The sequence below is a fragment of the Onychomys torridus genome, chromosome 19, assembly GCF_903995425.1.
Source record: "Onychomys torridus chromosome 19, mOncTor1.1, whole genome shotgun sequence".
NCBI classification, from domain to species: Eukaryota; Metazoa; Chordata; class Mammalia; order Rodentia; family Cricetidae; genus Onychomys; species Onychomys torridus.
In genome coordinates this window covers 34,311,545-34,323,624 of record NC_050461.1, presented here as the reverse complement: position 1 = coordinate 34,323,624, position 12,080 = coordinate 34,311,545, and positions in this window count along the sequence as shown.

The following is a 12,080-nucleotide window of genomic DNA, read 5'->3' as shown; positions in this document are numbered from 1 at the left end:
TTAAAGTACTATTTCACAACAAAGACCTGAAAGAGGATATAATCTGTGACTGAGTGGAAAGGCAGCAAGACATAAGGAACAGCAAAATAGAAAAAAAGAGAAACTATTGAAAATGAAAAAAATGAATAAAATAAAAGGAAAACATGGAAAGCTTCACCAATAGCCTCAACCAAACAGAAGACACATCAGGATAGAGGACAACATTGACAAATTTCTACACTCAGACACTAATAAGGAAAAAATATCAATGAAAAAGAACATGGACTCTGGGATATGATGAAGAGACTGACCCCAGGAATCTGTGGGATGGAAGGAACAGAGGTCAGCAGTAAAGACATTGAGAATGTATTCAAGGAGATGAAAGCAGACATTTCCCTAATCAAGAGGAAGAAATAAACATTCAAATGCAGGAGGGATTTAGGACCCCAAACAGACATGACTAGAGAAGAACCTCTCTACAACATAATCAAAATGTCAAAGCAACGATATATTTTTATATTAATTTGTGTGTGTATCTGGGTACACCCATGTTACATATATGTAGAGGTCAGAAGACAACGTAGAGGGATTAGTTCTCTCTACTCTGTGGGTCCTGGGAACTTCTCAGTAATAGCCTCTTGGATTTAGGTAGCATTAATAGTGGGATGGTGAATTCCAGGTTGGTGGACATTTGTGTTGAATTCTTGCTTTGTTTCCATGTATCACTTTCCACTTATTTCTCACCAAAATTTGGGGTCACCGTGGATTCTGTTTGTTCCTCTCTCTGGGTGGGAGTTCTTTGTTGCCTTGTATAAAGACCCCCATCAATGTGGATAGCACCAGGTGTGTGCATGTGTGTGTATGCATGTGCACACATGTGCCTGTCAGAAGGCAGTTATAGTGGTTTGCACCACTCTCTGGATAGCCCATAGCCGAGATCCTGTTACGGTGACCTCACTAGTGTCCTGCCCCTGGCAAGCAAGAAGTGGGAGGGAGGAGCAGGTGCCCAAATGACTAATTGGCTGTCTCTAGACCTCGCTTTCCATGTTCTGGAAGGGTTCTGGCAGCAGCAGCAGCAGCAGCTACCAAAGTTATGTGAGTGTTGGATGCGTATAAAACTGTTAGTTCTTTGGCACTTCAGAAAATTTTCTTTTTCTAAAGGCGATGACAATCTTCAATGTTATAATGGGAACAAAGGCATTATTTGCAAATTAGCACATCAATAGCGAGTCTTCTAAATATAATTTAAATAGCAGAAAGTGGGCCATGGCAATCCGGCCAGTTCCCTCATCCTTGTGGGGAAGTGGGTGTGTCAGATTGCTTTCAGTATGGTGTGGCTGGCCACATTACATGCTCAGGACCCCAGACTCTGTATTTTTGTTGTTTTTGGAAAATGAACATGGGTGTTGGAAGTAGTTAGATTTTTCTAGATGTGTGCTTGCTATAGACAGCCTGGGAACGTCTTGTGAAGTCAGAGCGGGTCCACTGGGCTGTCTGCGCTGCCTTCAGCTCAAGGCTGATTTCAAGAGCTCTAAGTGGCCGGTGAGTCACATAAAGATTCCTGGGTGACTCAATGATACATTTCACAGCAGTCATTGATCTCACTTTAGGTCTCCCAACATCACCCCACGTCTGAGGTTTCCTTCTTGCTTCACTAGTCTTTTCATGGCTGAATTTAATCCATTTCCATTGGAACAGATTTCTAAAGTGTAATTTAGAATTGTGCCCATTTGTGTGCATGTGGTGTGCTGTGTTTACATGTGTGTCCACATGTGCAGGTGTGCATTCTTGCATGTGCACGGAGGCCAAAGGGAGACACTGGGTGTCCTGCTCTATCACTTTCCACATTAATCCCTTGGGATGGAGTCTTTCGCTTAACTTGAAGCTCACTGATTTAGCTGGACTGTCTGGTCAGTGCTCCTGGGATCTACGTCTCTCTGCAGCTCCAGCATTGGGGTTATAGTCACAGACAGCCAGGCTGTGCTTTTTTACTTTGGTGCTAAGGATTTAAATTTGGATCCTCAAGTGCTCTTACCTGCTGAGCCATCTCTCCATCCCAAGAAATGGGCTCCATTTTAAAGAGCAAACCAGATGTTAGAAATTCCAGCCTTGTCCATCAGCTGTTGAATTGTTTGGTAGACATCAGAATGGACATTGATCTCAGGCAGGATAAAAGTACATGTGGGAAAAAGTTAAAGCATCGTGGTTTTCCTAGAAGTCTTAAAAACATTACGAAACAAGGATTTCTGGCTTAGGGAGGCTGTCCATAACTCAGCCCCATGTCCACATTAAGATGAACTTTAAAGGGTAATTTATAACAATAAAAACAATAGTGGTGTGCTAGCACGCAATCATGAGCATTTATAAGTCTTCTCATAGACATTTTGTCCTTTAATTGCACTGTAAGTAACAGTAGTTGTAATCATAATAATGACATGTGCCCTCTTGACACTCACCTGGGCAATTTCAAATGGTTCAACCAGACAGGAAAGGTTGGCATTCATCTAGTCCAGTTCTGTACTACAGCTCAGAAAGTGATGATGCACCAAAGGCCACACAGTCTGTCATATGATCCCAGTCAGAAAATCCCGAACATCTCCCGTTGCCACAGTGTCTGTTCCAAGGGGCTGCCATCTGCCACCACGGTCTGTCTGAAACGGAGGGGATTCCCAGGATTCAGATTCCCCTTTTAAAGATGGAATGGGTCTTGACAAACTAGTGTGAGTTGGTTGTCACTCCCACTCCCCCCACCCCCTTCAAGGGACATCTCTAGTGATGGAGGTTGCCTGTCCTCTTCCCGGGCTCCTGTCCATGTGTCTCTTCCTGGAAGGCTAGTCTTCCTAGTCCCTCTTCTGCTTCTGTTTCCTATTTTTACAGGGTTAAATTTCATCAGCCTGGTGCACCTTTAGTCCCAACACTTGAGAGAGAATCTATGAGTTCGACTCCAGCCCAGATGATCTAGTGAGTGCAGGCAACCTAAGACTACATAGTGAGACCCTGTCTCAAACAAACACAGAAACAAAGCTAAATCAGATAAAATAAAAACAAAGGAAGAAAAAAAAAAGCTTTAAAAGCTTCAATCTGAGGGGCCTTCTGCTTTAAGGGAAGGAGAATTGAGCCAGGAAGCAGAACTCTGGGCCCTGCTCTGTGGCTTACACTGCAGGACCTGGGCTGTGTAACATCTAATGACTCATCTTCCTCTTTCCTTACCCATCAAATTGAGTGGTGGTTCCTATTTCATCTCTTTGAGGTGACAATGAATTAATGCTTCATACTTTGGACATTGCTTGTCCCCCACTGGCTCATGTGCTGGAAGTCTAGTGATGTGGCAGTGTTGAGGTGTGGGGACTTTAAATCAGACAATTTTGAGGTGCGGGGATTTTAAGTCTGGCAGTGTTGAGGTGTGGGGACTTTAAATCAGACAATTTTGAGGTGCGGGGATTTTAAGTCTGGCAGTGTTGAGGTGTGGGGACTTTAAGAGTGGGCCTAGTGAGGTGCTACCCTCAGAAGGGATTAACTTAGTTCTTGTGGGTCCCCGGTTCGTTCCCGACAGAGGGTTATTATGAAGAGTGTACCTGACCTCTGAGTCATTCTGCCTTCCTGCCTCCTTTGACATTTTTCTTTCTGCTCCCCTATGATGTTGTGCTGTATCCAGAACCGGGGCGGGGAATCACCAGAAGCCAGACACAAGGGGCTGCCTGATCTTGAACTTTCAGACCCACACACTGGGAGCTAAATAAACCTCTTTATAAAGTAACTAAGGTCTGGTATTTTGTTATAGCAACAGAAAACAGATAATACACAAAGTATAGAGGAAAAACATTGAACAGACATAAAGAAATAGGAGTTATCCATTATTGGTTTGAAATGAACCTTCTGTAAATCAGAGTTCGGCAGCTTTTTATACTTTGTAGCCTCATTTCTGCCTCTAGATTTGTCTGCTTACCTTTCAGACCTGTCATGCTTTCCAGATGTCCTGGTAGCTCACATTGTCCCAGTACCCAGCTGTTTGCTGCTTCCTGGCATGGCCAGGGATAGTCCTTAGCTGTGTATTCACTAACTGGGTCTGCTTTTCTTGACTGATAGCTGTTATTTATTAGAGAGTGAGGTCTTGCTATGTAGCCTTGGCTCTTCAATGCTTGAAACTTATTGTAGACTAGGCTGAGCTGGAACTTGAAGTGTGCTTCCTTCCTCTACCTCCCAGGTTCTGGGATTACAGGCATGCACCAGGATGAGGCCTTTGTTGTTTTAATACATGGTCTCACCCTGAAGCCCAGATTGGCCTGAAACTCACATTGTAGTTATGAGCTCGGGGTAACCCTCCTGCCTTGGCTTCCCTAGTGCTGGGGTTACAGGTATGAGATACCATGTTTGGTTTACATTCTTTTTTTTTTTATTCAAATACATATTCCTTAAATATAGACTGGCTTTCCAGGGAATTTGGCTTTCTTCTGCTTGGGTATTTCCTCTGTGATATATTCTGCCTCTGCTGTGCCGGGCTCTGTTCTGTACTGTCAGATTCAGATTCCACTGCTACCCTCGCCCAATTAATTGCTGGGAGTTTGAGGCCAGTCAGGGCTTCTGTAAGAAGTATTCATTTCCCCCTTTCAGTATTCATGTTACCATGGCAACAAACATGCTTTGAATGCCCTCTCTTCCCTTTAAGAGTTCAGTGTGTCTGTGGACCAGTTTCTTACTCAACATCACTTCCCTCACATCCCAGCCACTCCAGTGCTTTTTTACTTTTAGTTTGGCATTCGAGGTCCTGTACAGTGGGACTGTTGGAGTCTTTCTTGCTGGCCCTGTAGTTCTGATTATTCTTAATTTTACTCTCATTCAGCAAATGGCCTTACCACTGGGTGAACACGATAGAAAGCTTTGTCCCTTACTGGCGGTAAGGCTGTTTCTGACACGTGGGTGTCTATTTTTCCTTGCTCATTGGCAGTCTTATTTAGCCTAAGTCCATCCTTTCTGATCTACGATGAGGAGGGAAGTCTGCTCTGTAGAGACGTATCAGATGTTATCTTGCATGCTTTGCTTCCCAGCCACAGAGTGAACTTCTAGAAGGCAGGGAGGATGTGTCCTTCTTTTTACTATATACCAGAACATTTCTTGGTATATATTCACTTTTCAGCAGACGTAGGGTCAAAGATAGCCAAGCAATGATTGCATTATTTATTCAACAGACAGTTAAACAGGATTTTGAAAAAATTCTTTTCATATCAAATATATGAAGACATTTTCACTTTTTAAAATTTTCTTTCCAGTGACTGGGATTGAACCCATGGCCTTCTGCATGCCAGGCAAGTGCACTACTATTGCACTGCACTCCCAACTCTGAAGTTCTAGATACTTTTAAATTAAGTTTCTTCACATCAGTTCTCTCATAAGTAACACCTGGTAGCCAGAAGATTTCTCTGGTCCTACTCTGCCCCACGGTCCTGTGTTCCTCTGGTCGCCGCCTGACCCCAAGGTCCCTCAGCTGTTTATAAAATAATCATTCAGAGGCTTATATTAATAATGACCAGTTGCATGGCCTATGGCTAGCTCTTATAACTTAATCCATTACTATATTAATCTATATGTTGCCATGTGGCCATGGAGTTACTGGTCTGCTGACATCTTGTTGCTCCTTGGGTGGAGGGTTTACATCTCTCTCGACTCTGTCCTTCTTCTCTCTGTATCTCTACTTGGATTTCCTGCCTGACTGTAAGATTTCTTGCCATAGGCCAAAGCAGCTTTCTTTATTATCCAGTGGGAGCCACACATATTTACAGCATACAGAAAGACATCCCATAGCAGTCAATCCCAAGAACTATGTCTGCTGTTCAAATTCATTCTCTTCCAAAACCAACACCTCCAGACGGCTCTCCAGCCAGCACTCAACAGGGAAGTCACATCTGCTTTGAATGCTTTCTGTTGTGGGATATTTGTACTGTGTGAAGAGTATATATAAAAAAAGAGATACAGAAGTGATAGGATAAAAGGGTAGATTATTGAATCTACTCTAAAAAGAAAAAAAGGGAGGATATAGATATGATAAGATAAAAAGATTATTGAATCTATTTTTAAAAGGCAGCTACTAGTTTTAAATATTTTACATTAGATTGGATTTTTGTATATTGTATACAAATTATGTATATTGATAAAAATTTGAGATAAATTTTGTTAGAACATACTGTGCATATGTTTCCAATCTTGTTCAAGGTATTGTACCTATACAGCTCATTTAACAATGTAATATAAATTGCTAGTCCTTAAAAGTTATTATTACCAACTAATTAGGATATAAAGAAATGAAAGTTAATAGTTAATCATTACAATCAAACTTGTAGTTATGTTAGGTATGTTTTCAAGATCAAACAGAGATGTATCATAGATATACAGGTCACCTTCATACACTTCAGAGATCTACAGAATATGGCATTTAAGACATTTTAATAATAGATTTTTCTTTTCTTTTCTATTCTCTTCTTTTAAATGAAAATGAGACATGTCTGCTCCTGGCAGCACCAATCTACTTCAGAGAAGATAATAGACATTGAAGAACCTACTTATGGAGTTTACTTTCATTGTGACAAAAATTAGCCACTGGGCAAGAAAGTGCCCTTGCCTCGACTGCTGACAGTATGCTGTCCAAAATGGACAAGCAGGACACAAAAGAAAGGAGTGCTGATCTTTGCCAAGACAGGGTAGGAAGGCTCTTTAGAAAATCCTAATTCACAGATGAGTCTTTCTGATATGCTAAGCCTGTAGGCTGAAGAATGGATGCCCCAATGTTGCATAGGAACCTTTGGTGATTGTCCAGGCAGCCAGCTGTTTCTGTCATTTCTTGAATTTTTTGGAAGTTGCTTGTTTGCACTTCCTCCTTACTCAGTTAATATTATTTCCTTCTCGGGTCTCTGAGGGAGTTGAAGATTATATAGTTATAGTTTTCCTTGTTAACAAATTCAGAACAGAAACTCACTAAAGAGGTGTAAACTATACAAGTTAGGATAGAAAGTGAATTAGGTACATTTTGAACTCACCAAAAATAGGATAGAAAATGGAGTATTTTTGCTGAATTTGTCAAATGCAAATGGTCTAGACATTGTTGATGTATTTATTGCCTATATATATTGTATATAGTTATTGTACTTATTGGGTTTTTTTTGTTTGTTTTTTGAGCTGAGGATTGAACCCAGGGCCTTGCGCTTGCTAGGCAAGCGCTCTACCACTGAGCTAAATCCCCAACCCTATTGTACTTATGTATATAGTTTTTTCTTATATTAGTTATAACCTTCTTTTATTATTTTAGTCAAAAAAGGGGAAATATGGTGATATATTGTGTACCCCAATAAAACTTGCCTGGGGATCAGAGGACAAAGCCAGCCACTATATTAAACATAGAAGTCAGGCAGTGGTAGTACACACCTTTAATCCTAGCATTTTGGAGGCAGAGATCCATCCAGATCTCTGAGAGTTCAAGGCCACACTAGGAACAGAGCCAGGCATGGCGGTGCATGCCTTTAATCCCAGCACTAGGAAGTAAGTAAGATGGTGGGGCACGGAAAGGGATATAAGGTGTGAGTAAACAGGAAATCTTTCTCTTGAGGCTGAGGATTTCGTAGAGGTAAGAATGTGGCTGGCTTGTTCTGTTTCTCTAATCTTTCAGCTTTCCCTCCAATATCTGGCCCTGTTTTTTTTATTATTATTATTATTAATAAGACCTTTTAAGATTCGTGTTACAACACCTGGATTTCATTACGCTAGAAACTGTCCTAGTTTCTAAGATGTTTGGAGAATGTGGCCATTTCAGCTTTGAGGAATAAAGCTCATGGAACCGGCCAGACTGTGATTTCAAGGAATTAAATCATTTGCCATGGGTCATTATTTATTCAACTCAACAAGCACTGTTGTTTTAGGTGCTGTATTTATAACAGTGAATAACTCATGGGTATATTCTCAAATTGCTCAGTGTTTAGTGCCCCCCCCCCCCCGCCCTTTGCTTCTGGATGCTGAGTACCAAGTAATTGCTATGCTCTGTGAGTGAATGCTGTGGTTATCCCAAGGTGGATGGTCCAATCAAACAGGTGTCAGTACTTGAATTGGACAGATCAACTGTTAAGTTTCTAAAAATCCCCAAACAAGGAAGTTGAATGACTTTCTCCTTAACTTCTCACTTACCTTTATATCATCAGAAGTTCCTTCTGCATTGCCTTCTTCCTTGGGTGTCCATGTCCTTAATCATGGATGTGGGAGTCACTGGCTCAAGCCAATCTTTGATGATTGTGAGTATCTGGCATCCTACATACTTAGGTCAGACACAGTTGGGGTGACAAAGATTCCATTGCACTAAAGACTTCCATCAGAGAGAACTCTTAAATGGTTATGAAAAGGTCAACTAGATTAGCATGTTAGGAGGCATGCTGGGCAGGTAGAATGGATTGTCATACCTCAGGTGGAAAATGATGATGTCTAAAGCTAAGCTAGATGTGGGAAGTGTTGCTGAGAGAAAGGACCCTCTACGTCAACATGGAGGACGCAAGTTTGGAGGACAAGGCATTTGAGGAGCATTTGGGGATGGAAATAAGATTGCAGTGAGGTCAAGATTTTATGAGAAGTACAAACACATACAATTATAGGAAATATGATTTATGAAATATGATTGTGGTAATTTTGCAGTCTTGATTATTCTGTCTATCTTAAAATATATGCAAGAAGGGAACATGGTCTCACTTTCCTGGGCATAAGAAAGGTGTTTTTTTTTTTTTCCTGCTGTTTCTGTGCTCAAATTATTTCTGGTCAGGCTTGGTTTAGATAGTATAAGTCCCCAAGTAAATGCACATCTGTTATGTGACATAAGACTATAGGTTCCTTGGCCCTTTAAGCCACTGAATCTGGTTTAGGAAGTAGCTTTTAAGAAGTCATTATCATTTCCCTTTTAATAAATCTTACAGCGCTCTGATGGTTTTGTTTTATATATGTTGTTTGGATGATTGCAAACTGATTAACTGCAGTATTGAGATATCCGATGTCTTGAGATTAGAAAAGGCATTTATACTAACGTTAACAATAAGGTAGTATATATACTTAAAATTTAAGCATAAACGTAAAGTGTTGTCAGCCACTCCCTCCCATACAGCTAAATGGTTTGAGAAATGGAGGTAAAACCAGAGATGAGCATGAAGTGGAGCTGGGAGAGAAGATGAGGAGGCTGCAGTTACATATTCTCAGTGAGTGAGCCAGCGGAGGCTGAGGTCTTCATTAGGATGGGGAGGGGGCTGTCTTTCTCGAATTTGCTATCCATTTCATTCAAAATCTTCAGTAACTGTTTTTCCTGTTTTCTTACCTATCTTCCTGTCTTCTCAGGCATCAGACATTGGCTTTATTTACTCCTGACCCTTGTGGTTTTGTTCTAAGGCTGCTCAGTTGTTGAGGTGCTGTAGATGTATCCTGCTTGTTAAATAAGAAACACAGAACCGATTGCAGAGTTAAAAACCATGAGGTCAGAGCAAAAGCGGAAAACCTTACCCTTCACTGCTTCTGCGGTTCCTCCTCTCCGCAAGAGACCTACTTCTGTGCGTCCTGTCTATTTATAGACTTTCTGTTCTCCTCCCTCATTGGTTGTAAACCCAGCCACATGACCTCCTTGTCACTGCCTGTTTGTACAGACCTCCAGGTCGTCTATGGTTGGTATTGAGATTAAAGGCGTGTGTCTGCCCTGCTGGCTATGTCCTTGAACACACAGAGATCCGCCTAGCTCTGCCTCCCAAGTGCTGGGATTAAAGGCGTGCCCCACTACTGCTCGGCTTCTGCTCTGGCTTGCTCTGACCTCAAGGCAATTTTATTGACATACAAATAAAATCACATTTCAATACAAATAAAATATCATTATATTTCCCCTTTTCTATTTTAATAAAAAGAAAAAAGGAAAAAGTTATAACTAATGAAAGAAAAACTATATACAAAAGTACAATAACTATATACCATATATACAAACAATAAATACCTAAGCAATGTCTAGTCCATTTGTAATTGACAAATTCAGAGAAAATAATTCCATTATCTATGCTATTTTGGTAAGTCCAGAATGTACCTGATTCACTTTTTATCCTAACTTATATAGCTAACGGAACTGTCTTATAACGTCTTTCAAATTTATACACTTACAGCTCTTAGTGAGTTTTTCTGAAATCCTTAACAAAGATAATTATAACTATAACTGATCTTCAACTCCCTCAGAGACCCAAGAAGGAAATAATACTACCTAATAAAAAATAAAAACAAGAAGTGCATGCAAGCAGCTTCAAAAAAAAATGTGAGTTGACAGAAACAGCCAGCTGCCTGGACAGTCACCTGAGGTTTCTCCACAGTGTTGGGGCATCATCTTCAGCCTACAAGCTTAGCGTATCTGACAGACTCTTTTGTGAACTAAGATGTATACAAGGTCAACAGTTTGACCTCACATTTGGTGAGAGCAGTCCATGTACCAGAAACACCTGAATTCCATTAGTGTCATGTCCTGATTCAGGATTTTAAATTCTGGAAATTATTGATGTCTTTTCAATTCAGCTGTCCATTTTTCTTGGCTGTGTATATGTGGCTTCATCTTGGCATCCTGTTCTTCTCCACATCTCTCTATTAAACGCCAGTCTACTATTGAGAGAGGTGAGCTTAGTTATTCTTCAAGAATAACTGTTTCATCTGCTGTTCCATTGCATATCAGAAGCCATTGGCCCACTCCCTGTTCAGCTGCCTTCGAAGAAAAGGGCACGGTACCTTTTACAGATTGCAAAGGTCACTCACTTCAGGGATGGTGCCATATTGTCCTGGCTTCAGAAGATGCCTTTTGTTAAAGCCACAACCACACTTGTTTTGGCAAGAATTGATAGTCCTTGGTTTCATGTCCTGTCTGTCCTGTTTGTTAGCAGTTGATTCGAGGATACTTTGTTGTCCAGTGGCTGACTTTTGCCACAATGAAAGTTAGCTCCATATGCAGTTTCTTCAATGCCCATATTTTCTCTGAAGTAGATTGGTACTGCCAGGAGCCATCATGTCTCATAGTCATAGCAGAAAAGAAAAATTCTTAAGTTATTAAAACATTTTAAATGCCATATTCTGTAGATCTCTGAAGGGTTTGAAGATGACCTGTCTATCTAAAATATATCTGTTTGATCTTGAAAACACACCTAATATGACTACAAGTTCAATTGTAATGTCTAACCACTAATTTTCATTTCTATATATCCTAATAGTTGGTAATACTAACATTCAAGGATTAGCAAATTGCATTACATTGTTAAATGAATGGTATAAATACAATATCTCGAACAAGATTAGAAATACGTATATGGTATATTCTAACAATCTCAATCTCAATAATAATAATTTGTATACAATATAAAACAATCCAATTGAATGTAAAGTATTTAAAACTAGTAATTGTCTTTTTTTTCTTTGTTTTTTTTTTAACAAGCACCTTTTGTCTAGCCCATTTCCTAACCCTTAACAACAACTTGTAACCAACCCTCCTAAACAATGAAAACTATCCCAGACCCAATACCCATAAAAAGACCAAAAAACCACCCACCCCACACCACCCCTTTGGGAATGTGGGCGTCGAATTCTTAAAATTGCTTCCTGCTGGGTATGGGCGAAGTTATCTTTATTCTGAAAAGAAAAATTTTGGGTTAATTGACAAATTCTAGGAAAGATAACTATATTCTTTGTTATCCATAATGCCAAAGTTCAGGGTTTATCTCAAGTCCTTGTTCAAGCAGTCTTTGAAACTGGATCATCTCAGCTAGCCATCTCAGAATTGCTCTAAGCACTTTGTAGTCCAAAGCTGATCTGTAGATGATGTTTGTCAGCTTAGTGATATTATTTTCCACGTGGAATTGTCGTTGTGGGGCCCCATCTTCTTCCTGGAGATTTCATTTGATGTTAGGCCTGGCCGTGATTTCCTGCAGAAAACTGAAAAGAGACTCGAACACAAAGACATGTATAGGCAGCTAATCGAAGCCTTTTCTCTAAATTAATTAGTACTCATATGACCATTATTATCTTAACAAAGTTTAAAAAAATATATATATATCTTGTGAATTTTGATATAAAATTCA